Genomic DNA, 15408 nt, shown 5'->3' on the forward strand with positions numbered 1-15408 from the left:
TCTTTGCACTTTGCTTTTTTTTTTTTTTTTTTTTTGAGATGCAGTCTCGCTCTTTCACCCAGGCTGGAGTGCAGTGGTGCAATCTTGGCTCACTGCAACCTCTGCTGCCCGGGTTCAAATGATTCTCCTGCCTCAAGCCTCCCAAGTAGCTGTGATTACAGGCACCTGCCACCACGCCCAGCTAATTTTTGTATTTTTAGTAGAGATAGGGTTTCACCATCTTGGCCAGGCTGGTCTGGAACTCCTGACCTCGTGATCCACCCACCTCAGCCTCCCAAAGTGCTGGGACTACAGGCGTGAGCCACCGCACCCGGCCTTGCACTTCGCTTTTTAGTTTTGGAAGTTTCTTTTGAGATAGCCTCAAGCTCAGCGTTTCTTTCCTCAGCTGTGTCCAGTATACTAATTAGCCTATCTGGGCGGTCTTTATTTCTATTACAGTGTTTTTGATCCCTAGTGTATATTTTTGGTTCTGTCTTTGAATTTCTATCTCTCTGTTTAAATTGCCCATCTGTTCTTGCATGTTATCTGCTTTATCCATTAGAACCCTTAGCATATTAATTATATTTGGGTTAAATTCCTGATCTGATAATTCCAACATCCCTGTCACATGAGTCAGATTCTGATGCTTTCTCTGTCTCTATATTTTGTTTTTGCCTTTTAGTATGCCTTGTAATTTGTTTTCCCCAGACATAATGTACTGGGTAAAAGAAACTTCTGTTCATAAGCCTTTAGTAATGTGGTGGTAAGGTGTGGGGGAAGAAGAGCATTCTATAGTGCTATGAGTAGGCCTCAGTCTTTTAGTAAGCCTATGCCCCTAGACTGTGAACTTCACACGTGCTTCTCAGTTGTTCCCCTCTCCCCTTAGGTAAACTAGGATGGTTAGAGTGAACTGGAATTAGGGTTTTCCTTCTCCCACATGGAAGGTTGGAGGAAATTAGAGTTGGGTATTTCCTTTCCTCCATGTGGAAGCTACAGCTGGTTGGAATTGGATATTTTCCTTCCCCTAAGTTAATTACGGTCTGATAAAAACCCAGCAGGTTAGACTGGTTAAATAGTTTCTTCTAGAGGAAGGCTTTGTTGAAAACAATGGAATGCATTGGTATTTCCAAATAGCTTCTTTTCCCATCCCCAGGATGGAAGCATGAGGGAAATTTTCTCAAATTATTCACTGTGAGAACCTGGTAGAGCTCCAGGAGGTAAAATTCACCAGAGTGTAGGGACCCCCCTTATGCCTGGGTACCCCTGGAATATTTCTCTTTCAGACTTGTCCATGCCGAGCCTCCAGCAACTCATCAAGTACAACGCCGGTTTCTACTTGTGAGTTTCTGCTTCCGTATGTTTTGATTCTCTGTATTCACCTCTCTGTCTCTCCAATCTTGGGAGCACTGGTTTATCCTGTGACATCACTTGTCTCACAGATCTAAGAAGAGTTGTTGATTTTCCAGTTTTTTCAGCTTTTTACTTGTTAGGACAGAGTGGTTACTTCCAAGCTTCTTAACATGCCAGACCACAAACTAAAAGTTCTGCATTTTCAAAAGTGTTAACCTCTGAGGGTTTTCTAGTTGTGATCGTGACCTTTGGTTCCAACTCAATTTTAACCAAAGTTAAATCAAAGTGTTTGAAGCTTAAAGCTCATATTTCCACAGTATCCTTTGCCCAGTTTTTGTTCGGTTTCTTGTCTTTTTTCATGTGGTTTTGCAGAAGTGTGTTGTATAATCTAGATATTAATCCTTTGCTGATTTTCATTTCGGAAATATCTTTGCCCAGTCTGTCACTCATTTGTTAACTTTGGTATATTTTTTTGAACAGAAAATCTTATTTTGATGTAATCAAAGTTTTTTATTTTCCCATTACAATTTATCTTGAGGATCTTAAGAATCTCTCTTGCTACAAGGATTCTAGGGAGAAAAATAAAATAAAATAAGAATCTCTCTTGCTACCCCTCCCCCACTTACAAGTTAAAAAGATACTACATTTTCCATATTAGCTTTTAATTTTAAACTCTCATTTTAGGTCTTTAATTCATTTGGTATTTCTTTTGAATAGACTTAAGATAGGGACCCACCTTTATATTTCTCCACTTAGCCAGTTTTCAAAATGCTATAGACTAAATAATCCACTCTTCCTCTATGATTTCTGGCACTACATCTTTATACTTAAGTCTGCTTTTGAATTCTCTAGTTAGTTTTATTAATCTATTTGTCCCTGCACTAATATCACAGTTAGCACTTGGCTTTGTAATGTCTCAATATTTGGTAAGGTGAGTCTTTCCTCTTTACTCTTCTTTTTTAGGCTTTATTCTCCCTTATAAATTTTACAGTAAGTGTTTCACTTTCCCCCCAAAAAATTCTGGAAATTTTATTGGAACTGCATTGAACTCGTACATTAATTTGGAGGGATTTGGCATCCTTACATTGTTAAGCCATTTATCTATGAATATAGTATGTATTTCTATTTATTATTATTATTATTATTATTATTTTCTTTTTTGAGACGGAGTCTCGCTCTGTCACCCAGGCTGGAGTGCAGTGGCGCCATCTTGGCTCACTGCAAGCTCCACCTCCTGGGTTCACGCCATTCTCCTGCCTCAGCCTCTGGAGTAGCTGGGACTACAGGCACCTGCCAACACGCCCGGCTAATTTTTTGTATTTGTAGTAGAGACGGGGTTTCACCATGTTAGTCAGGATGGTCTCAATCTCCTGACCTTGTGATCCACCCGCCTTGGCCTCCCAAAGTGCTGGGATTACAGGCGTGAGCCACTGCGCCCGGCCTCAAAACTTCTTTATGTCCTTTAATAGTTTTAAATTTTGCTCCATAAAGATCTTATGTAGTTTCATTATATAAGGTCCTAAGTACTTGACAGTTTTTTATGCTATTGTAAAAGATCATTTTGTCTATTTTTATATTTTCTAATTGGTCATTGACAGTGCAAACAAACCCTATCAGTTTCTGTATGCTGGGCATCATCTCCAGCCATCTTGCTGAACTCTGTTTTTAGTTCTGACTCTCTATCTCTTAATTCTGTTGTGCTTACTATGTAAATAAACATTTCATCAGCAAATAATCAATTTTGCCTTTACCCTGCTAGCACTTGACCCTCTTGTTGTTATTGGTGGTGGCAGTGGTGGTGGTTTTCATGGTCTTGGTGTGTTAGCAAGGAATTCCAATGCCATGTTGAATAGTAGTGGTAGAATAACCATTTTTGTGTTCTCAACCTTAAAAAGAATCTGTCTAAAGTCTTTGTCTGTTTGTTTGTGTATTTGATTTTTAGAGACAGGGTCTCACTCTGTTGCCTAGGCAGGAGTGCAATGACATGATCATAGCTCATGGCGTCTTGAACTCCCAAGCTCAAGTGATCCTCCCACCTGAGTCTTCCAAGTAGCTGGAACTATAGGTGCCACCATGACCAGCTAATGTTTTTATTGTTTAATTTTTGTAGAAATTCCTGGCATCAAGCAATCCTCCTGCCTCAGCCTCCCAAAGTGCTCGGATTAAAAGCACCATGCCAGGCTACATCTAAAGCTTCAGTATGATGTTTGCTGAAGGCTTTATTAAATTAAAGAAGTTCCTTTTTATTCCTGGTTTTTCATAACACTCATTATAAACTTTATTAAGCATTTACTGGATCTATTAAGATCATGTGGTTTTCTTCCTTCTCTAGTTTATTCCTGTGGTTGATTGTATATTAATATACTTTCTGATTTTTTTTTTTTTTTGAGACAGAGCTTTGCTCTTGTTGCCCAGGCTGGAGTACAATGGCACGATCTCGGCTCACTGCAACTTCTGCCTCCCAGGTTCAAGCAATTCTCCTGCCTCAGCCTCCCAAGTAGCTGGGATTACAGGCACGCACCACCATGCCCGGCTAATTTTTTGCATTTTTAGTAGAAATGAGGATTCACCATGTTAGCCAGGCTGGTCTCAAACTCCTGACCTCAGGTGATCCACCCGCCTCAGCCTCCCAAAGTGCTGGGATTACAGGCGTGAGCCACCATGCCCGGCCTACTTTCTGATTTTTAAGTAAACATGAATTATTAGATAACTCTAACTTGATCCTCATAAATTAGGTTTTAAAAAATACACCGTTGGATTGGGGTAGCCAATATTTTATTTAAAATTTTTTGCATTAATATTCACTCTGTTTTCTTTTCTTTCACTTTCCTTAACCTGTTTTCTCATAATGATTATACTAGCCTCATAAAATAAATCAAGCAGCTTTCCCTCGTTTTTCTATTTTCTATTTTATGGAACAACTTGTATAACATAAGGCTTCTCTGTTCAACATATGGTAAAACTTGGTGCCTGGAGTTCAGTAGAGCCACTTTTCTTGTATTCAAGAAAACTTTATATACAAATGTTTATGTAATTTTCTATTTCTTCGTATGACATTTTACATTTTCTGGAAATTTATCCTTTTCTACCCAAGTTTTCAAATGTATTAGTGTATAGTTCTTGAGACTGTTGCTTGCCTACCTAATATCCATTTCCCGTCTTCTTTACCCAAACTATGTCCCTGGCAGCTATTGTGTTCAAGTAAAATGTTCACCTTACCAGACTCTGCACCTTAAAATGTTCACCTTACCAGAAATTCTGCGAAGGATGTCTGGTAAAGATTTCTGCTTTCCAGATGTAGCCTCTACCTCCTCCTCTTCCCTTTCCTTAGAGGAGAAACAGCCATCTTGCAACCATGAGGTGAAAAGCATGAGCAAGAAAGTGCTATACTCAGTTGAACACAGTCCTTTTTGCTTAGTTACTCTTATCAGAGGTTTGTGTTTAGTGTTCTCCCCCCAACCCCCCCGAAAAAAGGCTAGTTTTGGTTTAGCTAATTTTATCCATTGTATTTGCTCTCTCTTTTTATTTCTTCCATGATCTTTATTAGTTCCTTCATTCTCATTTCTGTGGGTTCACTCCATTGCTCTTTTTTTTAACTTCTTGAGTTACACACTTACCTTTTTGTTCTGAGTATTTTTTATTTTCTAATAAGCATAGTCATAAATTTTAAATTCTTTTATGTACTGCTTTAGTATAAATGTTGACATTGTGATTCAGCACACACTTTGACATTATAATTTGGTTCTAAGTATTTCATAATTTCCCTTGTCATTTCCTCTTTAGCCCAAAGTTAATATTAATTCTTCCCGGAAATGTGATATTTTTAAGTGCCCTTTTTATAATGAATTCTAACTTTACTTCACTATAATTGGAGGATGTAATTTCCTCATAATTCATTTTTTGTAATTGATGGATATTTCCTTTGTTAAGTATAAAAGCATATGTTTGTGTGTGTATGTTTTAGTTCAAAATTATTAAATATATTATTCAAATATTCTATCTTGCTTATCTTTGGCCTTCTTGATTCATATTCTGAAAGAGCTGTGCTAAAATCTCTGCATATAATTGTTCATATATCTATTTCCCCAGTATACATTTTGAGGCTACATTGTTGGATGCATATGTGTTTATGATTGTTATTTCTTCTTGATTTATTATCCCTTGTTAGTATATAATATCTCTATTTGTCCTGTATGTTATTTTTGCCCTAAATTAATTTTTCTTCTGATGTTATAATTGCTACCTTGGAGTTCTTTCTTTTTTTAATGTGCCTAGATTTTTTTAACCTTTTACTTTCTAACTTTGCATAAATTATCTTTTGCTAACAGTATTTTATTGAATTTTGTTTTTATATTCAATCAGAGTCTCTTTATTTTGATTTCTGGGTTGAATTAACCTATATTTATGTTAATTAATGTTATCTTGGAACTTATTTCTGCTATCTCGTTTTGTGTTTTCTATTTACTGTACTTTCTTTCTACTGCTTTCCATCCTCTTTGGGATAATTCAAAATTGTTTTCTTCCATTGAAATGTTTGGATTTTATACTTTCCATTGACTGTCAAATTTATTTTTTAGAATATAATACATTCTATGTATACTTTTCTCATTGTTGACCCTAACTTATTATGACCCTTACTTATGTTTATTCTTTCCCTTGTCAACTTCTTAAGCTTAACAGCATTTTAAGCTTAATAACTCTTCCTTAAACAGAACAAGTGCATTGGCATACTCCCATCACCCTCTAGACTTTCCTACTAGCAGTTTCCCACTCCTCTTCCCTACCATGCTTCCGGTTTCGGGTTATATTTCTGAATTATCTATGATATATAAATTTTTCAGGAGGAGGGATTGCTAATTTAGGTAACAATATACTTTTGTAAGATACGTTCCTCCCCTTTACCTTGCATATCTCATTACTTCATCTTGTATTCATTTCCCATCTTACTGGGGTACTTCTCTTTTTAGAATGCTATCAAGGGAGATTGCCTTCTAAAATGGTGAAATGAGGACCTTGGTGAGCCATTATCCCTTAAAAACAACAAAAATACTGGCAAAAACAACTCAAATCAACCATTTCAGAACTTTGGAAGTATACCAAAGCCACAGAAGGAACTGAAAATCATCCATCCAAGAGAAAAATACTCAACTTCAATAAGACAATGGTGTCTGTGGCATTTTAACTTGAAGCTATTCCCATCCTCTCTCCCTCTCCAGCTTGGTGGCCCAGTAGCCATGAAAAGCCAGCAGACATGGAGCTAATGGAGATGACTGACCTCTTTTGGAGCTCCATTAAAAGCCCCATGCCTAGAGCACACTCAATATTTTGTCCAAATTAGCAGCTACCTGGAAAATCTCTGTTCCCAAGATGTTGTGGCTATTTCATTTGATTCACAACTCAGCTCATGGACAAAAACAACAACAACAACAACAACAAAAAAGCTGTCCCAGGGCATTGCCAAAAACAATAGCAATCTGATGGCAATATCTCAGCTGCCTAAGTCTGTGACTCTGGTTGCAGCAAACAAGAGCCTGGCCAACAGCAATAAAAATTTAAAAGGAAGCTCTTGAGAACTAGAAAACCACAGGGAACTTTGAAAAGCTCCAACATATTCCTGGGGATGTAGAAGGCTGTACTCATATGCATGCTTGGGAAAGACCTTGGAAAGAAGAAGGCCCCACTCATTCACCTCTGGCTGACCCTGAGTCCCTGTACAAGCAAAAAGTGAAAGCTAAGGCTGTCTTATAAACTGCCTGAAGTGTGAAGCTGTGCCTTCAGCTACAGATCCCCTTGGCAAATGGTGAAAGATATACAGACAAAGCATTTAGGGAAATCTTCAGACCAATCATTATTGGCTGACCACTAAATTATACTGACCTAGGACTGAACCCTAGGAAACCAGACTTAAAAATGAAAATAATAACCTTTCTTTAAAATGCTAACAGAGAACTCAGGACCTGCATATTGCAGGGAATATAGAATCTACAGAATTAGTCCAGGAAAGGCACTAAGCACATAAGAAGCAAACAGGAAAGCAATGACATAAAAAGCAGCAATAGCAACAAACCTGGGGGAGGGTATCTCATACCATGTTGTTACAATATACTATCTATCTTAGTCTGTCGTATTGCTATGACAGAATGCCTGAGACTGGGTGGGTAGCTTATTTTTAAAAAGATAGTGGGCCTAGTGGCTCATTCCTATAACCCCAGCACTTTGTGAGACTGAGGCAGGAGCAGTGCTTAAGCCCAGGAGTTCAAGACTAGTCTGGGAAACATAGTGAGACTCCATCTCTACAAAAAAAAAATAAAATATTAGCCAGGCATGGTGGTTCACATCTGTAGTCCCAGCTACTTAGGAGGCTGAGGTGGGAGGATTGCATGAGCCAAGGAGGTCAAGGCTACAGTGAGTTGTGATTGCACCACTGCGTTCCATCCTGGGTGACAGAGCAAGACCTTGTCTCAAAAAAGAGAAAGGAAAAAGAAAATAGGTTTATTTGGCTCATGATTTTGATGGCTAGAGAGTTCAAGATTGGGCATCTCTATCTGATGAGACCTTGGGCTGCCACAGCTCATGGCAGAAAGCCCGGGGGAAGTGAGCATGTGCGAAGAGATCACATGGCGAGAAGGGGAGCAAGAGAGAGGAATCGAGGAAATCAGACCATTTTAAACAACAGGCTTTCATGGGAACTAATTGATTCCCACAAGATGGAAAACTCACTAACCCCCATGGGAAAGCATGAATATATTCATGAGGAATCCACCCTCATGACCCAAACATCTCCCATGAGGCCCACCTCTCAACACTGCCACATTGGGGATCAAATTTCAGCAAGAGTTTGGACGAGGACAAAATATAACCAAGCCATAGCACTATCAAAAATGTTCAGCTTTGGCCGGGCGCGGTGGCTCACGCCTGTAATCCCAGCACTTTGGGAGGCCGAGGTGGGCAGATCACGAGGTCGGGAGATGGAGACCATCCTGGCTAACATGGTGAAACCCCATCTCTACTAAAACTACAAAAACTTAGCCGAGCGTGGTGGTGGGCGCCTCTAGTCCCACCTACTCGGGAGGCTGAGGCAGGAGAATGGTGTGAACCCGGGAGGCAGAGGTTGCAGTGAGCCGAGATCATGCCACTGCACTCCAGCCTGGGTGACAGAGCAAGACTCCATCTCAAAAAAAGTTCGTTTGCATCAGTAATTTATAAGACATGCAAAGAAACAGAAAAGTATACCACATACACAGTTAAATAAACAGCCGTCAGAAAATATCCCTTAGGGCACACAGATGTCAAGCTTAGTAGACAAAGACTTTAAATCAACTATTTAAAATATGTTCAAAGAATGAAAGAATACCATGCCTAAGGAATTCAAGAAAAAGATGACAACAATATCTCACCAAATAGAGAATATCAACAAAGAAATAGAAATTACCCCCCAAAAAGCCAAATAGAAATCCTAGAGTGGAGAAATACAATAACTGAAATGAAAAATTCACTAAAGGGGATTGATAGCAAATTTGAGCTGTCAAAAGAAAGAATTGGCAAAGTCAAAGATAAGTCAGTAAAGATTATCTATCTGAGGAACAGAGTAAAAACAGAATGAAGAAAAATAAACACAGCCTCAGAGACCTGTGGGATATCATCAAGCATACCAACATATATTTAATGAGTGTTCCAGAAGAAGAAAAGAAACATAAAGAGAAATAAAAAATATTTGGAGTAATGACTAAAAATTTCCCAAGTGTGGGGAAAACCGCTAGTGTACATACCTCAAGAAGCTTAACAAACCCCAACTAGAAAAACTCAAAGAGATCCACACTAGACACATCATAGTCAAGTGGGTGAAAGTCAAAGACAAAAAGAAAACCTTGAAAACAGCAAGAGGAAAACAACCTATTGTGTCCAAGAGATCTTCAGTGAGATTGACAGCTAACGTCTTATTAGAAATCATGAAGGCAGGAAGACTGGGATGACAACTTCAATGTGTCAAAGATTCTCAGTCAAGAATGCTCTATACAACAAAACTCTACTTCAAAAATAAAGATGTTAAGATATTTCCAGATAAACAAAAACTGAGAGTACTCATCACTATTAGAGCTTATCAGAAATACAAAAGGGAGCCCTTCAGGCTGAAATGAGAGGACATTAGACAGTAACTTGAATTCACATGAAAAAATAAAAAGCACCAGTAAAGGTTACTAAATGGATAAATATAAAAGGCAGTATAAACATATTTTTGTTTATAACTCTTCTCTCTTTCTGATTTAACTCTTTCTCTTTTTAAAATCAACTGCATAAAGCAATAATTATAAAACCGTACTGATAGCTGTATAAAGTATAAAGATGAAATTTGCATAACCATATTGGCACAAAGAAGCAGGGAGGAAACGGAGGTATATTGGAGCAAAGATTTTGTAGATTACTGAAATTAAGTTAGTATTAATTTGAAGTAGTTTTTTTGGAAATTAAAATGCTAATTGTAATCCCTAGAGCAGACACTAAGAAAGCAATTTGTTAAATGGTTTCGAAGAAGATCTTGATGTGGTAAATGTTTTGAGAATTTATGTGCTGAAAATATTTTTAATTCATAATCACATTTTAATAGTAGTTAGAATGCATACAAAATACTAGGTTTTGAAAAGCTCTTATCCTTCAGTCATTTGAAAATATTACTCAATTGTTTTCAGTTTGATGTTGAGAAGTTTGATGTCAATGTGGTTATTGTTTCTTTTTCTCTGGGAGCTTTTAGAATTTTCTGTCTCAACAACGACTAAATAATAGCATATTTAGGAATGAACTTAACAAAAAACGTACAAGACCTATATAAAGAAAACTTTAAAATTCTATTGAAAGACAAAAAAAGAAGACTGAAACAAATGAAAAAGTTTAGTTGAAAAGAATGAATAAGACCTTGTATTTGATAGCACAATAGGATGACTATAGTCAATAATAATTTAATTATACATTTAAAAATAAGAGTATGATTGGATTATTTGTAACACAAAGGATAAATGCTTAATAGGCTAGACAGCCCATGTTACATGATGTGATTATTATACATCGCATGCCTATATCAAAGCATCTCGTGTACCTCATAAATATATACTCCTATTATGTACCCACAAAAATTAAAATTAAAAATTAAAACAGGCCTTGCCTAGGCACAGTGGCTCATGCTTGTAATCCCAGCACTTTGGGAGGCTGAGACGGGTGGATCACTTGAGGCCAGAAGTTCGAGACCAGCCTGGCCAACATGGCGAGACCCTGTCTCTACTAAAAATACAAAAAATTAGCTGGGCATGGTGACACATGCCTGTAATCCCAGCTACTCAGGAGGCCGAGGCATGAGACTCGCTTGAACCTGGGAAGTGGAGGTTGCAGTGAGCTGAGATTGTGCCACTGCACTCCAGCCTGGGTGATAGAGCAAGACTCTGTCTCAAAAAAAAAAAAAAAAAAAATTAAGACAAAAGAAAAAGTTTACCATTTTCAATAGGCGATTCAGCATCACAAAGATGGTCTACATTCATTTGTACATTTAATGCAGTACTAATAAAAATATTAGCTGGCTTTTGTTGTTGCTGCTGTTTAGTTGATTGCTCTGTTTGGAACTAGAAAAACTGATTCTAAAGTTGATATGGAAAAATAAACAAGAATAGCTATGAAGACTAAAAGAGAAGTACAGTGAGATTGGACCAGCCCTAAAAGATGTAAAACCACATGAATAGACATACTGACAGAACAGAAAATTTTCATGAAGAAAAGGACTAGTCAGTAAGTGATTTGGAGACAATTGGGCAACCATAGGATGGGAGGGAGAAAAATGGATTCCTATCTCACACCCTACACCAGGAAAAACTCCAACGGGCTCAAAAACAAAAAGTAAAAAGTGAAACTATAAAATGATATGAAACCAGGCCGGGTGCAGTGGCTCACGCCTGTAATCCCAACACTTTGCGAGGCCGAGGTGGGGAGGATCGCTTGAGCCCAGGAGTTCAAGACCAGCCTGGGCAACATAGTGAGACTCTGTCTCTACCAAAAATACAAAAATTAGCCAGGAGTAGTGGCATGCACCTGTAGTACCAGTTACTCAGGAGGCTGAGGTGGGAGGATCGCTTGAGCCCGGGAGGCAGAGGTTGCAGTGAGATGAGATCATGCCACTGCACTCCAGCCTGGGTGAGAAAGTGAGACCCTGTCAAAAAAAAAAAAAAAAGTATATGAAACCATGAAAGTATTTAAAGAGAACATGGAAGAATTCTTAATAGCTCTGCAATAGAGAAAGCTTCTCTGACTATGACTCAAAAATCCAGAAGCCATAAAAAATATTAATGCATTTGAATACATAAAAAGAAAAAAATTATACTGGCCAGGTATAGTGGCTCATGCCTATAATCCCAGCACTTTGAGATGCTGAGGCAGGAGTATCACTTGAGCCCAGGAGTTTGAGACCACCAGCCTGGGCAACACAGTGACACCCCATATCTACAAAAAAATAGAAAAAAATAGGCAGGTGTGATGGCACATGCCTGTAGTTCTAGCTAGTTGGGAGAGTGGGGTGGGAGAATCACTTGAGCCTGGGAGGTTGAGGCTGCAGTGAGCCATGATTATGAAACTGCACTCCAGCCTAGGTGACAGCAAGACCCTGTCCCCCCCCCCAAAAAAAATTCTACCGGCCAGGCGCGGTGGCTCACGCCTGTAATCCCAGCACTTTGGGAGGCCGAGGCAGGCGGATCATGAGGTCAGGAGATCAAGACCATCCTGGCTAACACGTTGAAACCCCGTCTCTACTAAAAATACAAAAAATTGGCCGGGTGTGGCGGTGTGTGCCTGTAGTCCCAGCTGCTGGGGAGGCTGAGGCAGGAGAATGGCGTGAACCCAGGAGGCGGAGCTCGCAGTGAGCCAAGATCGCGCCACTGCACTCCAGCCTGGACGACAGAGCAAGACTCCATCTCAAAAAAAAAAAAAAAAAAAAAAACACCTCAGCATAAGTCAAAACACAAACTGGGAAAAATATTTGCGACTCATTTCATGTCCAAGAGGCTATTCTTCCTGCAAATCTCCTACAAATCTATAAGGAAAAGGCATAGATTTGTAAATAAACTCAATAAATTCATAGGCAAAGGATATCACAGGCAGTTCACAGAAACAGAAAAACAAGTGGGTAGACCCAGAAATCCTACTTTGTGAAATGTATCCTACAGATACACCTGCCGATTCATTAAATGGTATTTATACAAGGTTATCTATTACAAAAAAAACTGAAAATAGCCCAAATGTCCATCAGTAAGAGACCAATTACATAAATTAGAGTTTGTCCACACAATGAAAAAAAATTGTGCAATTAAAAGCACCTTTTGTGTACTAATATGGAAAAATCCCTAATGTATATTAACAAAATAAAAAGTAATAAAAATATAGAACAGGATCTATATGCCACTTTTTGTATAGAAAGAAAGAAAACTAAGATTATATGCATGTCTGCTCATATTTGCATAAAGAAACTCTGCAAAATATGCCAAAAGTAATAAAAGTGGTTATCTATGGGGAAGGGGTGGGAAATGGATGGATAAAAGAAGAAATGAATGTTAGACTTTTCACTATATACTCCTTTTTTGAATCTTTTGAACCATGAGAATCAACTATCTGCCCAAAATTAAAAATTGAATTAAAAGGTAATTTTCTATTTGTCTTTGCTATTCTTAAGTTTCACCGTAATATGTCTAGGTCTGACTAGAATGTTTTGTTGTGTCTTCTTAGCTATGAGCTTTTTTTGGTGAATCTGAAGTCTCTCTTGGAAATTCTTGGTCACTTTTTATTCAGATTATTTCATCCCTCTCCATTTTCTTTTTATGAGACTCATCTTACTACTTAAATCTTACATTTTTACCTCACTCCTGTTTCCTAGCTTTTATTCTTTATCTCTTCCTGATGTCTCTAGGAGAGTTGCTAACGTGGTCTTCCACTCGCTAATTGCTCTTTGTCTTTATCCATCCTGCCACTCAATGTATCCATTGAGTTCTTTAATTCATTCAGTCTTCACATTCAGGATGTCCATCTAATTTGTTCGACAATATTTGGGCTTGCTTCTGCTTCACATTTCTGATACCTTCCCTCATGTCTTTGAGCACATTTGTTATGCTTATTTCAAATTTCGATTCTATTAATTGATTGGTTGTTTCCTTTGATACAGGTTGTTCCATTTATCTTTCTCATATAACCGTTGCCCTTCATATGACCGTTGCCCTCCTCAGACATCCCATTCTCTTTCCTTGTGAGTTCTTGTCCTTGGGACTACCAACTACATTGGCTGCCAATGCATATGTGTCGACTGAGAGAGCCTCTGGTGTTGCAGTCTGAAACCAACCACTTCCCTTTTGTCTCCCCAAATCAGGCAATACTTTTCCTCAGCAAATCTTCCAGAGCCTCTTTCTCAGATATTATTCTTTTCCAAGGGCTGCCTCCCTCTGTTGCAACTGCCTGTTCCATTATATTCATCTGCTCAGGCTGCTGTAACAAAATACCACAGACTGGGTGGCTTCCATAACAGACATTTATTTCTCACTGTTCTGGAGGCTGGGAAGTCCAAGATGAAGGTGCCGGCCGGAATGGTGTCTGGTGAGGGCTCTCCCTTGGGTTTCGGATGGCTGCCTTCTCACTGTGTGCTCACATGGCCTTTCCTCTGTGCGTGAACACGGAGAGAGGGAGCAAGCAAGCTCTCCGGTGTCTCATAAAGACACTGATCCTATGAGACCAGGGCCAACCCTTATGACCTCATATAGCCTTAATTACCTCCTAAAGACCCTGTCTCCAAATACAGTCATATTGGATTAGGATTTCAACATACAAATTTGGGAGCGGCGGTGGGGGATCACAATTCAGTCTATAGCACCTGTGGAAGAGGGTGTAGTCAGCCTTCTCCCACTGGAGGGCCCTTGTATCTGCTGTCACACTGCTCCCTTCTCACCTCACTGCTCCGAGTTGGTATTAAGTTGGCCCTGGACTAATGCTGTTTTTTTGCCATACAGTGGCAACAGGGTGTGCCGGGGTCTTGCCAGGGCAAAATGAAGGCGACAGATCAACAGTCTGACAACCCCTACTGTTAGGAATAATGCTCAAAATCCTAAGGAAATTGAACACACGAAAAAAGGATTCTTAGCAAAGCAATTTTACTTCTTTGCAGAGGGGTGCCTCCTTGGCCAGTTGCCGTGAGAGCACACCTGAACAAAGGGGCATGAGAGCCTTTATTCCTGACGCAAGTCCTGCCCTGTACACTTTCCCCATTGGCCGGGGTCGGGTTGTACAATTTAAACTAATCCCGGTTGGCTAAACATTGTTTTTTTTTAGATAGGGTGGGCACGTAAAAGAAAGTGGAGGGAAAGGGGAAGGGGTGTCTGTAATGAGCCAGAAAGTTAGTCCTCTTTCCAAATAAGGAAAGGAATGTGAGCTGGTACTGATAACACCTGGTACTGTGGCGTGCCTGGGCATCTAACAAAGGCAAGAAGGAAAAAAACAGAAAAAGGGAGAAAAATGGGGGGGGGGTTACTATAAATTAAAGAATAAAAGATTGATCAGATTTTTTGAAGAGAAACCTCATCATATCCCACACTAGTCCCCATCCATAATATCTGTTCCTCTTCTGGAGGAACCTCCAGAGATCAACCTCCCTCCCATTTCTGCAGCATCTCCAGGGACAGGACCCTTTCCTGGTTACAATCTCATAGGAAGCCTGACGTTAGCCTCATTTCAGTTCCCAGCTTCGCCATTGCTGGAGATGAAGTTTAATCTCCAAGTCTCCACTGTTTTTCTTCTATTATCATGAAAAGCTTGGAGTCGATGATCTCAGGTGTTTGTAGCTCCAAAATTCTGGGATTCTGTGTGGTAAGTGAAGAAGTGGCAGGTAAGGAACATTGAAATATTTTAAGACTACACAGTTTCCAAGGAGATAAAGAGACATAGTGGGGGAATACCCAACAAGAGAGAGTTATTAGCAAGAATGGATGTCACATTTAGAAGGTGGAATGTCAATCAAGTTTCAGGAAATAAGAAGGTGAAGGATGTTAGTCGAGGTTCACAAAAGAAAGG

Source organism: Pan troglodytes, chromosome 19 (genome assembly GCF_028858775.2).
Source record: "Pan troglodytes isolate AG18354 chromosome 19, NHGRI_mPanTro3-v2.0_pri, whole genome shotgun sequence".
Classification (NCBI taxonomy): Eukaryota; Metazoa; Chordata; class Mammalia; order Primates; family Hominidae; genus Pan; species Pan troglodytes.